Source organism: Triturus cristatus, chromosome 3_1 (assembly GCF_964204655.1).
Source record: "Triturus cristatus chromosome 3_1, aTriCri1.1, whole genome shotgun sequence".
NCBI lineage: Eukaryota > Metazoa > Chordata > Amphibia > Caudata > Salamandridae > Triturus > Triturus cristatus.
The window spans coordinates 919,490,691-919,507,596 of record NC_140583.1 but is presented as its reverse complement, the minus strand read 5'-3'; the positions used below and the strand labels follow the sequence as shown (position 1 = coordinate 919,507,596).

The 16,906-nt window shown below is 44.1% G+C and overlaps 1 protein-coding gene across 5 annotated transcripts in view; it reads left to right on the top strand.

Annotated features, from left to right (window-relative positions):
• TANC1 (tetratricopeptide repeat, ankyrin repeat and coiled-coil containing 1) overlaps window positions 1-16,906 on the top strand; it is a 740,414-nt gene that overhangs the window by 606,724 nt on the left and 116,784 nt on the right. The window lies entirely within an intron of this gene.

Here is a 16,906-nt window from a genome sequence, read left to right as displayed (position 1 = left end):
GGTGTCTTTGTAGTCTTGGATCATGAGATGACTCTTAAGTTGTGTCACAAATTCATCTTCAATCACCCAAAGGCGATCCAAGAATGGGAGGTTAAATTGTACGTCCCTGGAAACAAGTAGTCGTAACCTTTACATAAATCCTGTTCACGATCCAAGTCATGGCCCCGGAGTCGGTCCTGGACACGAGACTTCTCCCATGACAGCTCAACTTGGTGCTCAAAGTCCTTTGGTAAGTCGAAGTCCCAAGTCCAAATGAAAACAAAGCAGGACCCCATCCTGTCACTCTGACACTAAAGAGACTGAGTGAGGGCATCACAATGATAGTCTCAATTCAAGATCTCCAACCACATAAGTGATTCCTCAACTGGTCCTAACAAGCCCTGAGTTTCATGCGCCATTCTCTCTTCTAGGAGATTGAGGCCTTCAAAGAGTCTGTGTTGCAAATGTTCAGTGCGCTGCCGATTCCCTTCGGCACTCTTTCGGGCCTATAAAACTGCAGGGTCCTCTAGTCTGGTTACTGCCTGCAGGTCACTCCTCGAGAACATCTGTCCCCATGAGACATGTTATCAGGCTTTGCTGATGCTGATAGAAACTTGTACTCCAGCCCCAAGATCCACACTGCTCTTCATATTTACTTTTTTTCTTTTTGGTTGTTTTATCCTTTACTCATTGCCTGCTTTTATGGGGATTGTATTGTGTATCTTTATTGTGCCACTCTTGTTACTGTAATGAGAAAAATTCAATAAAGAATTGAAACACATACTGGTTCCTGTCACCCTGACACTGGTAAAGGTGCCACTGGTGCCGGAGGATGATCTGATGCAAGTATCGGATCGTGAACCAACTTCGCCAGGAGCCCAACCAATGTTGGGCAATGAAATCACAAAGAGCAACAGGTTGTAATGAGTCTCACTAACCCAGTTTCTCTGCCACGTCACCACTACCAGCAGCGTCACTGTTTTTTTTTTAGTTCTAGATGTGATCCTGTGCCAGTGCAGGAGACACCCCAGGCTGTTTTTGATGATGGTGATAGTGATGGCTTGCCTCCCTCATTATACTGATGATGCCTTACACATTGATTTACAGAATGACAGTGGGCTTGATACCTCTCCGTGGACCAAGTCTGACTCGCCTCTTGGGTCACCAGTGGAAGAGAATGCCTCATTTGCAGTGGTGTTACAGATGGAACCTGAGGCACTAGAATATAAGCTGCTGTTCAACAAGACCAAACCAAATGTTCTCTAAGCCCTTACTTCCTTTTAAATTATGACCTCGCAGATACTTTGATGACTATGAATAAACAGGTGGCTAGACATCATAGATCAGTGCTTGGTGACCCAGGATTTTCTCACCTTGCACCCCACCCCAGAGAGTCCTATTGTGCAGGCTTCAACTAATAAAGTGAATCCAAACTAATTCCAAACCTCTCCTCTGGATATTGAATCCAAGTGGTTTTGGCAGGCGCATGCTTTCTTCTGCCAGTCTAGCACTCTGGTAGATAAATACAGTTTGTTTGCTGGGTTGCTACACACGTGCCTTATGGGATATGGCCAGTGAGGTCTTGCCAGTGGCCCCAGAAGATCTTGGGGTATCTTTGGCTTTGACGGTACATGGTATGGCAGATGTGTACAACAATTTGTACGACCTATGAGGTTTTCCATGGATGAAATCTTGACCATTTGTAATGGTGACATATAGTCCACATCCACAGCAGTTTTTATTGCGGACACCTTTTTTAATTGAAATTCTTCATGTGAAAGTTTTTTTTGATCTCTTGTGCAAGTTTGTGCTTCACTGGTTTGGTTGTAGCATCTCCTTCAAATAATGCGTTTGTTGGAAGAAGATCAACAACAGAATGTCCTTGCTAAATTCACCCAATTCTTTTGCTACATCCATCTCTCTATGTGCTTGCGAATGTTTTTTTTTTGTAGCCTGTGTTGCAGTGGCTGGTTGGTTGAAACTCTTACTAAGGCAATTAAAACATGGAAGTTTAGCTTTAGTGATTATGTCAAACAGCTTTTTCTCTTTCAATACAAATCTCTCCTGCTTCAGTTTCGATCCATATTCCAGGACATCTAGTTGACTTGTCTTTATATTGTCATCCACATATTGTTTGGCCATACATTTGTGCAGTCACTCAGGCTCAGTCATTTCAAAGGGGTATCATTGCTGCTGCATGAAATGAAGAAGGCTGTCAACATGTTTATTAAAACGTTCCCCTCTCTTTTCCACATGTTCATGGTGAGGAACATTTTCACAATGGTTCATTAATTTTGAATTTGTCATCTCACTGAAAACATTGCAAATAGAAAGGACTTCATGGTAAACTAGCTGCCATTGAGCAACATATTCACTTTTACGTGTCCAACCAACAATTCCCTTGGAGCTTTTCTGTGATCTCTGGATAGTCTGTTCCAGTTTAGTATCTGGCGATACAGCATTGAACCTTCCCTCTCTGTCTTTCACCACAAAATGTCTTTGGATGAATTTTCTGTAGAGGGTTGGTTTTTCCATCTCTAGCTTCTAAACTCTTTCCAAATACTAGGAAACATAGCTCAGGTAGTTTATGCAATCCATTTCATGAAACACAGTCCTCGGTGACTCCACAGCCTTCATGTGCAGCTCCCAATCACCTTCCCGATCAGCATGTGCCAAGTTTTTCACCAGAGCGATCATGTGTAAAACATTTCCCCAGTTCTTGCAAAGTTCAGATTTTTTCTTTACATTCTTTGTCAAACTCTACGAACTTGGTTTTCTGATTTTGAAGTGAGTGTATTGAACATTGCCTGGCTTTGCATTATGTCTTTTGAATGACGTGCATCCTGTACCTTGTTCACTTTTGAAGTAAGATACGCAAAACCTAATTTGTCATTCTTGTTCCAGAAAGCATTCCAATGCAATGTTTCTATAGCTTCAGATTCGATGAGCATACTTTGTAACAAACTAACAAAATGAATTTCGCTCAATACTGACTGGACAGTTTTGCTTCCAAAGTTTTCAGCCTCAATAAGTGCATCGTCTATGCCACATCCACTGAGAGAACCTCCTGCACACCGCAACGCAGCTTTTGTCATGTGGCAAATGCCGATCATTGGATAAAGATCATCAATTCTACTGGATTGCTCATAAAAATGTCAGCTAAAATACAGAACACACCTTCATCGCAGAAAATTGGCAGGATAGGCTGGTCTTCAAGTTGAGCACGCTCATTTTGGAAATGTTTTAAAGTGTATACTGTTGCATAGTTTGTGACTGGACAATTGTATTACTGGTAAAAATCCAACCTTCTTCAGTGGGATGGTATTCTGGGAGATCAGAGCAAGAATTCCTGCCCACAGAGGAACCGGCTTTTCTTCATCCTTCAGTCCTCACTGAGTAAGCGATATGATAAATTCGGTTAGATCAGCTTTGCAGACCGCAGCATCAGGTAGAAGAAGTTCCATGTCCTCAGCTATTTCTTTGGTACAGTCTTGAAAAAGCACCATGGCAGTATCATGTGTTCTGAATTTTCCAGACAAAGAAGAGATGTCTTCAAAATCAAAATTATCAAGAGCAGCAATTGTAAATCATTTCCTGGTAAAGTGACTTGGAAGTGGTGTGCAGTCCGATTTACAAGATTTTACAGGATGAGCTGCTAACAAGTTCCTGCTCCGTACTATATCCTAATAATAATTCCTATTTGTAAAGCATATCATCCCTTATGGGTTTCAAGGTGCTGGGGGTTCTCAGGGAGATTAGGTGAGCTATTGCCCGGAGTCACATGATGCTGAGCTTAGCTGCTGCCGTTGCAAGGGATCGAACCGAGAGCCCGGCTCTCCGGAATCAGCCACTCTGGGTGCTGCTGCCACACCTCTCTCAAATGTCATTATAACTTGTAGATACACCAGTCCGATTCATTTAAGTGATAAGCTCTCTACTTTTGCACTTGTCATAGACTGCATGGACAGTCATCATGTGTAGCTGAGTTTTCTTTTTGCGGTGATGTAATTCATAAAACATGATCTGGAAAAGACAGTACATTTGCACAGACTAAGCCTGTCGATTCATGGGATTGCCTTCCACTTCTTAGCTTATATCTTCAAAGCCATCATCAATGTTGTCAGCTTCTGTTCTGAACTCAGGAACTTTTGTTTGCAACAGTTTTGCTTTGCTGATATTAAACAGTGATATAAAAAATGTTAAGACCACATCAGACATTCTTGTTGACTCCCATGATTTGCAGAGCTTTGGGCATCACAAAATTTGTCATTAACTCCAAAATCTAAATCTTTCGGGATGTTTCTTAAAATGATTGCTGCTGATTTTACTGCATCCTGTGATCTTATTTTGGCAGTAACAACTTCAGGAGTCAAATCAGCTGAGATCACCATAAGTGGCTCATTCTTTGTTAATATGACAAAAACGAGTTCTATCATTGTACATTCTCACCAGAAAAATCTTACTTTCGTTATTATGGCTCAATACAGTTTTATCAGCGTTGACTATTATTTCTCTGATCTCACTGTGAACCCGTAGCCAGCACTCAAGATTGGCTTTAAAACCTCATTCGCTTTTTCGAAGAGTGCCATCTTAACTGACGGGCAGGCCGTTACGTTGCTGCTGGGAGCTCATTTTACATGCATATTTTCTAATGTATGCATGCAGTTCGGATGGGCATACAAATCCGCTGCAAATACATTCCCCTCGCTGTTTAGATCAGCTACTTGGCTGAAAACTTCATCTTGGAAGAAACTAGCTACAGATAAAAACATGTTTGCCCTTTGAGACTCACATACTCTGTACTTTGTTCTCTCGTCAATCCCTTTGCCCCTTGTTCTTAATAAACCACAGATAACACATTGAAAATCCTCTGCTTTCTGATCAGTTGGAGGTGGACAAGGGGTAGCCATCAATCTTCTAAATGGATGGGCATTGGGTTTGGTTGTCGCTTTCTCAGAAGACTCGGAATCTTGTTGTGATTCACTGGTTTCTGCTGTTTTTGACAAATGTTTTCCAGGCTTTTTTCCACTGGATGCGATTTGTAGCACTTGTTACAATGATAAAATATTTGATCCCCTTTACCCATCAGTTTCCATCTTTTGTGAACTTTGTCTTGAGTTATTTCTGCTGCATGTTGAACTCTTCTGTCCTGCTGCAGTTGATGTTAGCTTTTCTTTCATATTAGCTTGGCATATGGCACGTTTTTCTTTGTTGAACGAGTCCTCAGATTTTGTAATTCTATTCTCATAGTTCCTGAAATATTACATCATCACTGCAACACATCCTCCATTTTTAAAAATGTCGTCCGAAATGTCGTCCAGAAAAATTCGGCCCGGTTTAGCAATGTTTACCCAAGCTAAATTACTTCTCTGTGTCAAAAACACAAACCTAAAATGAAAATCTGTGGACAGCAATTTTTTTACAGATGTATATCAAGGGGCCAGGACTACTTGCCACATGAGAGAACTTCTGGAACTTTGAGTGCAAGCGCCCTGCACCACATTTTTCCCAGAAATATTAAGAAGAGGAGGAGAAGCTCCCATGGTTGGAATGCAAGAGGGCTTCAAGCTTTTACATTCATCGTACCAGGGACTACCGAGTGAACAATTAGCTTTTTGTCGGGTGCTCTGAAGTGGAGGAAGGGAAGGCGATGCCTTGTCAAGGTAGATAGCCCTCTGCATTAAGATCTGCGGAACACTGGCAAAGAAACTGCCTCCCAAAGGCTCTAAAACCCATTCCACCAGGGATAATGCTGCTACCACTGCGTTGGCATGCAGGGTGCCTATCCTTGCCATTTTTCAGGCTAACACGTGGGCATCGGTGTATACGTTCATGAAGCACTACTGTCTCCATAGTCCACTCCGGTATGAAGGTCACTTGTCCCGCTCGGTCATGCAGGACTTTTGGGTCTAATCCCACTCCACAGATCCTCCATCTTGCTTTGATATTTATTTTAAGGTGAGGAATCTGAAGTTAGTATTATCCATCAGAAGAACAAGTTGCTTACCTTCAGTAAAACTCTTTCTGGTGGATTCTCTATCTAAATGCAGATTCCTCTGCCCTTCCACCTCCCCATTCTTTGGAGTGGCCTCTTTAACATCTGAAAAGATCCTAAGTTGGTACTCAACACACTGTTACCAACAATTGTTCACGCTCTCCATCTGAGGGCGCGTAAAGGGTAAATATTAGAAACTGACATGAACGCACAGGGGTGTCTCTTATATGCGGCTCTGCTTTGTCACTGCCGGGGCAGTATGGAGCCAGCATCGAGCAGCGTGATGCTTCCTTCTTTTTTTTTTTAAACATACTTTATTGATTTTCTCAATGCGTAATGCCTCAAACAATTCTTGATACAAAAGGTACACAATTAACGCTGCGATGAGCAGAGTAACTTAAGCATGTCCATGCACACAGGTTACAAACCGGATAGGAGCTGGAAGCTAATATGATATCTTGATATTCTAGTCCGAACTCAGTACCATGTATCTATTGCAGGCAGATATCCAACAAACACAGTGAGAGCATTAAACACCCCAACACACCCTCCCGCCACACCCTTCTGGCTCAACCCAAGATAGGCCCATACGGGCCCAGAACGCAGCTCTAACTGTATGGTATCTACCTGCTAAGTCACCTGGAATGCGTGCGATTCCCTCCGGCGACCCGTGCGCCCAGAGGGATCTGGGGCGCTATCCACAGCTGCAAGCTGAGGTTGGGCTTGCGCCCTAGTGTGTGTTATAGTATTGAGGGGTTGGTGGTTTTAAGAGTTTCCAACATCAGGTCCCATTCCATGGAGATCAGCGTGTTCCACAGCCCCCTGTATTCCTCCCTGTGGATAACTGCACTCTCTGCTCTTGCCCACCTAATCACCTCTTCATGCCAGTTATGTACTGTTGGGGGCAAGGCCGATTTCCACCTCATAGTAATGGAACGCTTTACAATAATTAAGGCTGGGTCTGCTAACCTGAGCTGTAGTTTTTGTGTCTTTGAGCGTTGACGCAGCCCTAGTATGCACCATTCTGCTGTGTCCCAGCTAGAGATCCCTGTCACGATTCCTAATATATGTGCGACCTTGGCCCAAAAGATAGCCAGACGCAGGCACGTCCACGTCATGTGTAGTAGGTCAGTGTCCTCTGCGTGGCATTTTGGGCAGGGCTCCTGTGCCTTTGGATACATGCGGTTTAAATGATGCGGAGTAAGGTAGGCCCTGTAGAGAATCACGTACTGTATAAACTTAAATTTAGCATTACGGGACACCCTCTTAGGGTGTTCCAGGAGAGAGATCCATTCCTTGCCTGATAGGTCCTTGCCCAAATCTCTAGCCCACTTTTCTCTCAGTGTCATGAGGGGGGTCGCTGCATGCGTGCATCAGGTGGCGACTGTCACCCATCAGGTGCACCGCATGAACCAGCTCGTGAGTCAGAGGCTCTTCGCCTTCCGGCAACCAGTGCTTCTTCACATATTTGACAATAGCTGCATGTAGAATAAAAAGGGGTCACAGGAATACCTGCTCCTAGGCAAAGTTTTCGAGGTCCATCAACTCACCCTCTGCAAATAGCTCCCAAGCTGTGCAGACACCCTCGCTTGTCCAGTTATGTATGCTCCGCCTAGTGACCAACCCGGTAGGCCTGGGGGGATCACAAGCAGCGGGTGTTAGGAGCGTATGGGAGCCGCTGGCTAGTATATTGCAGTGCTCTTCTCCAGTACGCGAGAGCCATTCTAAGCAGTAGGCGGGTTGCAAGCGGAATCCTGCCCTGAGGGCATGGAGAGCACCTCAAGCCAGGGATTGTGTTGTATATCCCAATTCAGGTTACGCCCCACCAGCCAGTACGAAAGACACTGCAACGCAATATGTGCGAAAGTCCGTTGCCCCCGTGCCCCCTCTGTCCGTCCCCAGCTGCAGCTTGACCAGTCCCACCCTTCTACGGCCCTGCCCCCAGATCAGATCCGATAAGAGATTGTCTAGAGTTTGGAACAAAGAGGCAGGGATCAGTTCTGGGAGATTTGTAGAAAGAAAATACAGCAAGAGCAGGAGCACAGAGTAATGCTTCCTAGCAGCATATGTTACTACTGCTATGAACTTTTTATCAAATCTAGTCACATGGGGGATATGCTAAGGTGAGGAATCTGCAGTCAAATAGAGTATTGACATGCAAGTGGGTTCCCAAGGATAAGAAACTTGTTCATTTCTTAGATAATAAACTATGCTGTGTGTGGCATTCACCAGCTCTTTCACTACATACAAGAGCTGCATGGGCATTTTCAATGCCAGTTTTTAAAAGATTACTTGATGGAGCAGAATGTATACCCCACATAAGGTGTGTTAAAACTGGGGGTCTCTAGTTGGCTGAGGTAGGTACCTTAGTCCAAATAGGGACCCAAATAGGGACCCTTGCATCTAGTCTACCACAAATGGACACCACACGGTTGTTATTTATGCCCCTAAATGCCTTTGAAGTCTTTGTGTTCAGGGGGCTCTGACCCCGGTCCAAACCAGAACTGGGTGTCTTCCTGCCAGTGCACACCCTCTTCCATTGATAGTCAGGGTCTGGGGCCCAGGTGCTCAGCAGGAGGTGGAGCCATTCTCTGGGGGTAGCAACACAGCCCTCTTCACAGCCAGTGGGCCACTCCTTCCCCCACATCAAACGCAGGCCCGCCTGTTGCTGTCTCACCTCCCTGGGGTCAGGACACTTTTCAGACCCTGTCACATCCAAACCCAGACAGGCAATACACAACCAGGCAGAGGAACACAGGATGGTTTAAGACAAGAAAGCAGCCACTTCTAAAAGCGTGGTTTCTAAACACATAATTCAAAAACCATCTTCACAAAAAGATGTGTTATTAGATTCTGAGGTCAGGCACACTAAACTCCATCCCTCCATCGTATGCCTATGGGAAGATATGCTGGAAACACGGGACACAGCATTCCCCATTCTGTCCTATGGGCAAGATGGCCTTGCAACAGTGAAAAACAAATTTGGCAGTATTTCACCGTCAGGACATGGTACACACCTCAGTACATGGCCTACCTTTCACATACACTGCACCCTGCCCAGGGGGGTACCTTGTGCCTACTATAGGGGTGTTTGATGTGCTTAAAAAGGGAAGGTAAGGCCTGGCAAGTGGGTGCACTTGCCAGGACAACAAGGCAGTTAACAAACTGCACACAGGCACTGCAGTGGCAGGCCTGAGATCTTTTCTTTGCGCTACTTGTGTGGGTGGCACAATTAGTGCTGCAGTCCCACTAGTAGCATTTGCATTACCAGCCCTGTCACACATAATGCACTTTACTAGGGACTTTACTAGTAAGGCAAACATACCAATTATGGACAACCAATTGCCATAACACTTTATACAGGGAGCACTTGCACTTTGACACTGGTCAGCAGTGGCAAAGTGCCCAAAGCATCTAAGCCAGCAAAACGAAATCCATCACATCATCAAAAATAGAGGAGGTAGAGGCAATAAGTCTGGGGTAACCACGCCAAGAAATGCCAGGTCTAACAAGGTGCCTGCATCAACTTGGAATGTAGACATTCTGCAGAAGTCTAATGAGCTTTCCTTTTGAACCAATGCATAAAGCAACTTGAAATATTTGACTTCAAATGTTTTAAATGTGACTACTTCACTGCCCAGAGATAGTGGTAATCAAGCGTTAACCGCTCAAGAACATCACTTTCAAAATCATAAGAATAAAGTATTTATGAGGATAAATTCAAATTATATTCATATGATCATATCGAATTGCCATGTGAATCAAACAATGCATACTTAAGATGTGAGAAGTGTGATCCTCTATTACGTATAGTACAAAGACAGTAATAGAAAACAATAGTTCTCATGCACCGTATGTCAGAGGAACTGTTGTTTCAAAGGGAAGCATAATAAAATGCATTGTACAAAGAACACAGGAATGCTACTCTTAAACTGGTAGAACCTAGAAATAAAGCCAAAGGTGCATTCTGCCAGGAAATATCGTGACCTATTAGCATATTTTGCCAATGTCTCCATTAATGTTATTTGTGAAGGAGCAACATCAGTGCACACATTTACTAAAGAGGTATCCAGTCTCAAAGAGAGGCACAAGTTAGTCTTTCTGATTTAAAATATGTGGTTGTCACACCTCTGACTTCAAACAGTTCTCCTTGGGGGTAAGACCGTAGCATAATCCATGCAGAGGATGTGAATCTAGAGTATATTTATGCTCAGAAGAAACTAGTAATTTACCTGTAACACTATCTGTGGGGTTGGAAGCTCTGCTAGATTCACATTTGACACTTCCACCTCCCCAGTGAAGCAGGAGATTGGTGTACTTAAATCCTTTTAATATATGATGCCTTAAACAATGTACGTTTAAAAAACCACCTTAAATATGCATGCAAACGTGGTATGATAACTCACTCACATTTGTGCACATTTTAGCAACTGAAGAACGATAAGAACATTAATTATATTTGAAAAGGTAATAAGTGTTGAAAAAGAAAAATATTTTCCTGCATTTTGGCATCTCTTGGACATGGCACGGAGCACCATCAACGCCGTCATAATGAGATTGAGGCGTGCAAATGGTACTTAGCATTTTAAGTTGGAGGTTAATTTAATACATTTTTAGATTTCCGTTGCTCCTTAGCTGATCATTTGAAGCACGTGCTCTTGGGTGTTATTCTTCCATTTTTTTTTTTCCAAGAACATTTTAAAACACCTGCTAAAGTATGAATTGAAAACAACTGTTTCTCAAACTCAATGAATCCCCTAGCTATAGTTACCTGTGGCGCTCATAGATTTTTCAATTGTGAATTCTTCAGAGATAGAAAATGTTTAGCCTCTCCTTCACTCTCCAGAATAACCAGTTGTACTCTGTTAGAAGAGGACTTGAAAAATCCCCAAAAAATCGATTTGCAATCTATATGAAGGGGATTTAGCCCATATGCTATCCCATTGCCCCATTATACAAAATTACCAGGACAAAATATTTAGCTGTATAAAAAGCACTTTTAACATTGAGCCCGCCAGAAAATTCTCCTATATCCTCTTGGTCTTTCTAGACCCTCAATTACAAAAAGAAAATGACCGCCTTCTTTTAGACTTGATGCTTATACTTGCATGTAAACTAATTCATAATAACTGGAGAAACTCCAAAGCAGTCTCCTTCAAGATGCGGCAAGAATGGCTCTCCTTTCTTAGAGGCTCTGATAATATCTCCCTACTACTAACACCATGGCGACCGCCACTTAGGAAAATGTTGAGCTCACTTGATGCCTCGTCCTTTAACCCCTTCGATGCTCATGATGGAATGGTTCCGTCATGAGCATCGGTGCTCCTGTGCTCATGATGGAACCATTCTGTCATGAGAACAGGGGCACTAAATCCCTCTGCTGCAGACAGCAGAGGGATTCCCCCTTTTTTTTTATTGGCCTCGGGAAGTTGGGGAAGAGCTTCCCCAACCTCCCGAGGCCAATTTACATTTTCATTGCAATGCCGATCGCGCGCATGTCGCGCTGACGTCATTGCAATGAAAATGAAACAGAAATGAGCCAAGAGGCTCATTTCAGTTTCACTTTCTACGAGCCCAGGGGCTATCTCAGCCCCCTGAGCACGTAGAAAGACGGGAGAGGTATCATTGGAAAGGGAGATTCCCCCCTTTCCAATGGTACCCCTCCCCAGTGGATCCCTGCCTGGGGATCGCCCCAGGTGGGCGATCCCCAAGCAGGGATCCACCACTAGACACCAGGGAGGGTGGAGCGGCCCCCTTGAGCAAGGACCTTTGCTCCACCCTCCCCCCAAAGTTGTATTGGGCATATTTAGTCTTCCTGCCCCCCCCCCCCACCCCCCCCCCGGAGGGGCAGAAAGGCCACCAGATACCAGAGATGTTTTTCAAAATTATAATTAGGGGTGGGGCCAATGCCCCCACCCCTCCCCCACAAAATTCCAGTCTTTCTGCCAATGTGCCCCCCCCCCCCCCCGGGGTGGGGTGCAGAAAGCCCACTAGAAACCAGAGATTTATTTTTTATGTAAATCAGGGGTGGGGCCTGCCCATTATGGGCACGCCCAAGCCCCCAATCTGCCCCCCCACTAGACGTCAGTTTTTTGTTGTTGTTGTGAATAATTTAGGTGTTGGGGCTGCCAAAGATGGGCATGCCAATGCCCCCACCCCTCCCCCCCCCACACAATTCCAGTCTTTCTGCAGAAAGCACCCTAGACACCAGGGATTATTTTTTTATAGGCACCAGGGATTCTTTTTTTATAGGCCCGGGGTGGAGACTGCCCAGAATGGGCATGCAAATGCCACCCACCCCCCTCCCCCAAAGAAAACTAAGGCCTTGCTACCCCTCCAGGAGGAAGATGGAGGCAATAGCCCCTGATCTGCCCCCAGGGGGGCAGAAAGCCCACTAAGCACCATGTAGTTTTTATTTTATATAGGTAGTAGTGGGGGTTGCCCAGAATGGGCATGTCAAGGTCCCCACCCCCACAAAAATGATAGTCTTTCTGCCCCCCCTCCCCCGGTAGGCAGATGGGGCAATAGCCCCTTATCTGGGATAGAAAGCCCACTAGCCACCAGGGATTCTTTTTCCTCCAAAGTTCGGGGTGGGGGTTGCCCAGAATGGGCATGCCAATGCCCCCAGCCCCCCAAAAAAGATGCCACAGCCTTTCTGCCCCCCCAGGAGGCAGATGGGGGCAGTAGCCCCTGATCTGCCCCCCCACCCCAGGGTGTCTAGTTTTCAGAAATGTGTGGGTCTGGTAGGTTTCCCTAGCTGGCCACCGAGCACGGGGCCAAAAACCCAGGTGACCCCCTTTGCAAAACCAGGATGTTTTGTGATGGGCAATTTTGATGTTGCCTCAATACGTTTTGGGCCCTTGCCTGTCACGGATACTTGGGCCTCCCACAAGAGTGAAGCACCATTTTTATCGGGAGACCAGGGGGACGCTGGGTGGTAGGAAATTTGTGCCAGCCCGGTGATGCCACAACAACTTTCAGCTAAATTTGAGGTTTGCAGGGATTCTGGTTAAGAAAACGTTGGGGGATCCACGCAAGCCATACCTCCCTAGCATCCCCTGGGTGTCTAGTTTTCAGAAATGTATAGGTTTGCTAGGTTTCCTTAGGTGACGGCAGAGCTAGGGTTAAAAAACTACAGCTAGGCACTTTGCAAAAAAAGGGTAATTTTTCACTCTGAAAATGTGATGTGTCCTCCTTGCGTTTTGGGCTGTTTCCTGTCGCAGGCACTAGGCCTACCCACACAAGTGAGGTACCATTTTTCTCAGAAGACTTTGGGGAACGCGGGTTGGGTGGAATTTTGTGGATCCACGCAGATTCCAGAACTTTCCACCACAGAAATGTGAGGAAAATGTGTTTTTTTTTTTTACAACCATTTTAGGTCTCGCCTAGCTATTGCGTTTACGCAATCGCTATGCGAGACTCTAGTAAAGGGGCATTTCAAAGTGCTCCCAAAAGTGGATTGCATGGCGAGCACGCGCACAATCACGTGCATCGTGCCGCCATGCAATCCGTCATACTTCAAAGGGTCCGCTCCCGCGCCAAGTGCGCGCGCCACGCTCCGCTGGGCTTGTTATCCTCTGTAAAGATTTAGCGCCGCTGCAGCATTTCCATTTACCTGATCTTCGAGAATTAGAAACAAGCGCTAATTGGCCAAATCCCATCGAACATAAAATCAATGCGGATCAATATCAATATATCTCCTCCGTCGGCAGCGCTCGATGCTCGTGCGCGACAATCCACAGAAAGCAGTCCGTGGAGGCACGGAAACACGGATGCTTCTTCTGCCTTCAATGGCATGAGGACGCCAAACCTGAATGTAGGAGGTAACACAGGCCCCCTACAGCGAGGGCTTCAGCTATTCAGCCTGAAGACTATGAGCACCACTGAGACACGGGTGTCTCAGGGGCACCTCACAACGTTCTGCGCGGGGGAGCGGACATCATTTTATTTTAGACTACTGCCCGAGTGGTAATAATAATGAGGTATCGCACCGTGCTCCCGTAAACGGCACCTAGGCGCTTTACAAACATTAGATACAACTTCTAGTGCCTGATCCTTGCGTTAATAACCTCGCTTGGTTTAAGATTGTGTCAGGTCTGCTAGGACTTGTCCAAAACCTGGAAGTTGCCATAGAGCTCTGCAGTAAGTGCATGAACTCACTAAGCTCCCAAGTGATGTTTGCAAGGTAGAATACGTTACACTTTGATGCTTACTCTGTCCTGAGACAGTACAATCTGAGGATTACCAATACGTCCAGTATTAGGGTTTGGTTCCTTGTCACTTGACACTTTTTATGTCTCGGCAGCGTGACGCTTGGCAGAATGAGTTCAAAATCTTTGACTCCCCGTGATTGGCTGCCTTACTACTCTGCATTAAATATCCATGTTGAGACAATGCTTTTTATTACATAACCAACGTCATCCGTTTTCTCACCTGAAACATTAATGCAAAGAAATGTTGGAAAAACAGCTGTAAATTGTGATGAAAATACATACAAAGCTGTTTGCAATAAAATTTCACCTAGCACGTTTTAAAGATTTGTGCAGTGACTAACTTTAACAATCGTTGGCAAACCCAATAGGTCTCTCCTATGGCCAAGTTCTTGGCTTTGGCAAGCGGGTGTGGGTGGGTAATGGGAGGGCGGGTAGGGGGGATGGATAATGAGATGATTTTTAAACAAGCATTTGCAATGTAATAGGTCTCGCATTATTAAAGTTTGAGCTATTGGCATTGCTAAATAATGCAACACCAATAGCTCAAACTTTAATAATGCGAGACCTATTGTATTGCAAATGCTTGTTAGGTTTGCAAGGGATTCAGGGTAACAGAACCTCGTGAGAGCCAGTCAAGTAACCCCATGCTAGATTCCCCTGGGTGTCTAGTTTTAAAAAATGTATATGTTTGCTAGGTTTCCCTAGGTGCCGGCAGAGCTAGGGTTCAAAAACTACAACTAGGCACTTTGCAAAAGAAGGTTCATTTTTCACTGTGAAAATGTGGTGTGTCCACGTTGCGTTTTGGGCCATTTCCTGTCGCGGGCACTAGCCTACCCACACAAGTGAGGTACCATTTTTATCGGGAGACTTAGGGGAACTCAGAATTGTAGAGCAACTGTTATTACCTATTGACTTTGGATGCATTTCTGCCTTTCAAATGAAAGACATTGCGTAAAAAGAAGTCATTTTGAAAAATGACCTATCATTCTCATGCTAGTATGGGTACTCCCGATTTCGGAAATGTGGAAATATCTACTGTTTCTAAACTCTATATTTTGTTCCCATTTTAGAAATACATAGGTGTCTTTCATACCAATTTTTCCATGTATACATATTCCCAAAATAATTGCTGAATACCCGGTAAATAATAAAAAACCATTGCAAGACGCTGCTCGGTTATTGGCTCTGGGTTCGTCGGGTTCTTGGTGAACCTACAAGTCCTATATATACCCACAACCAGTAAGGTCCAGCAAATGTAACAGTATATTGCTTTCATACAGCTGTCATAATTAGAACAAGTTACAGGTGAAAACGTTGACACAAATGGCTGTTTTTTCCAACTAATTTTCCATTTTTCCTATATTAATTGTTAGTTTCTATGAAGAAACCTTGAAGGATCTACACAAATGACAACTTGCTGAATTCAGTATTTTGTCTACTTTTTTTAAATGTATAGCTCTCCAGGAGCTATTATTGCTTTCATACCCATTTCTACCATTAACTGGAAGGAGGTTGAAAGCACAAAAAATAGCAAAAATAGGCTATGTCCCAAAAAAATGCTAAAACTGTGTAACAAATTTTGGTTTTCTTACAAAACTCTGCTTGTCCCTGAAACCTGGGAAGATGGTGATTTCAGCACCACAACCCCTTTTTTGATCGTTTGCAGGGGAAAAAACAGACGCTTTCATTTGGAGCCCTTTTTCCCATTTTTTTCCCCCCAAAAAATAATTTAGCTGTATTTTGGCTAATTTCTGGGTTCCCTCCAGGGGAATCCACAAAGCATGGGTACCTTTTGAATCCCCATGATCTTGGGAAAAAAGGGCACAAATTTGGCGGTTAACTACGAACCACCCTGAAAATATTTGATACCAACACTAGTATTCTTTGGATATAGCAACAGTTACGAGATAAAAAGTCCACCTTGGAACATATCTGTACGGTTTCACCAGGTCATGTCAAGCTCAGACTACTTAACTAATGCTGACCAATTTCTCCCTTAACTCAAATATATATGTTCACCTTCTCCTCCTCTTCCTTTTTGTTGCACCATTTGTGGTTTATATTTAGCTCGACATGCTACATACTCCTTACCAGATATACCCACCAGGTTAGTGTCTTAATATGTGACACTAGACGACATATGTTGTTTATATTATACCTGCCTTAAAATATTGCAATAAAGTGTATCCATAGTCCATGCTTTCGTAATAAGTGTATGATTTAATGCATGCTACAATGTTATGTCGTATTTCCCTTATCACTGCATTTTGTATGTACACCAAATCACAATTGCCTTCCACTTTACTTTCTGCATCTCTCCCTCATAAGCATGTCTGATTAATGAAACCTTCTTTATTCCTATGTAGATTTTTTAATATTATTTGTACTTTTGTTCAGATTCTTAAAATTTCAATAAAAATTACTTGAGAAAAAAAAAATCTGAAAAAATATATGTTGAAGTTATGCATGCTCCCACATCTTGATGTAGCCCATATGTATGCAACAATCTGCATTTCCCCCATGCTGCCTGTTTTTTGTTTTCTACACTCTAAGGTAGTGGGAGCTTGCCTTGCAACCGCCTGTATGTGAAAGTACCTGATTAGTAGAACAGAAGCTCCTCGGACTTAATAAGAGAAGCTCTAGGAGCACAAGCTACAGAATATCTAGGAGGTGTGATCGCATGAAATGTTCTAAAAGCAGTTGGTACAAAAAGAGATGC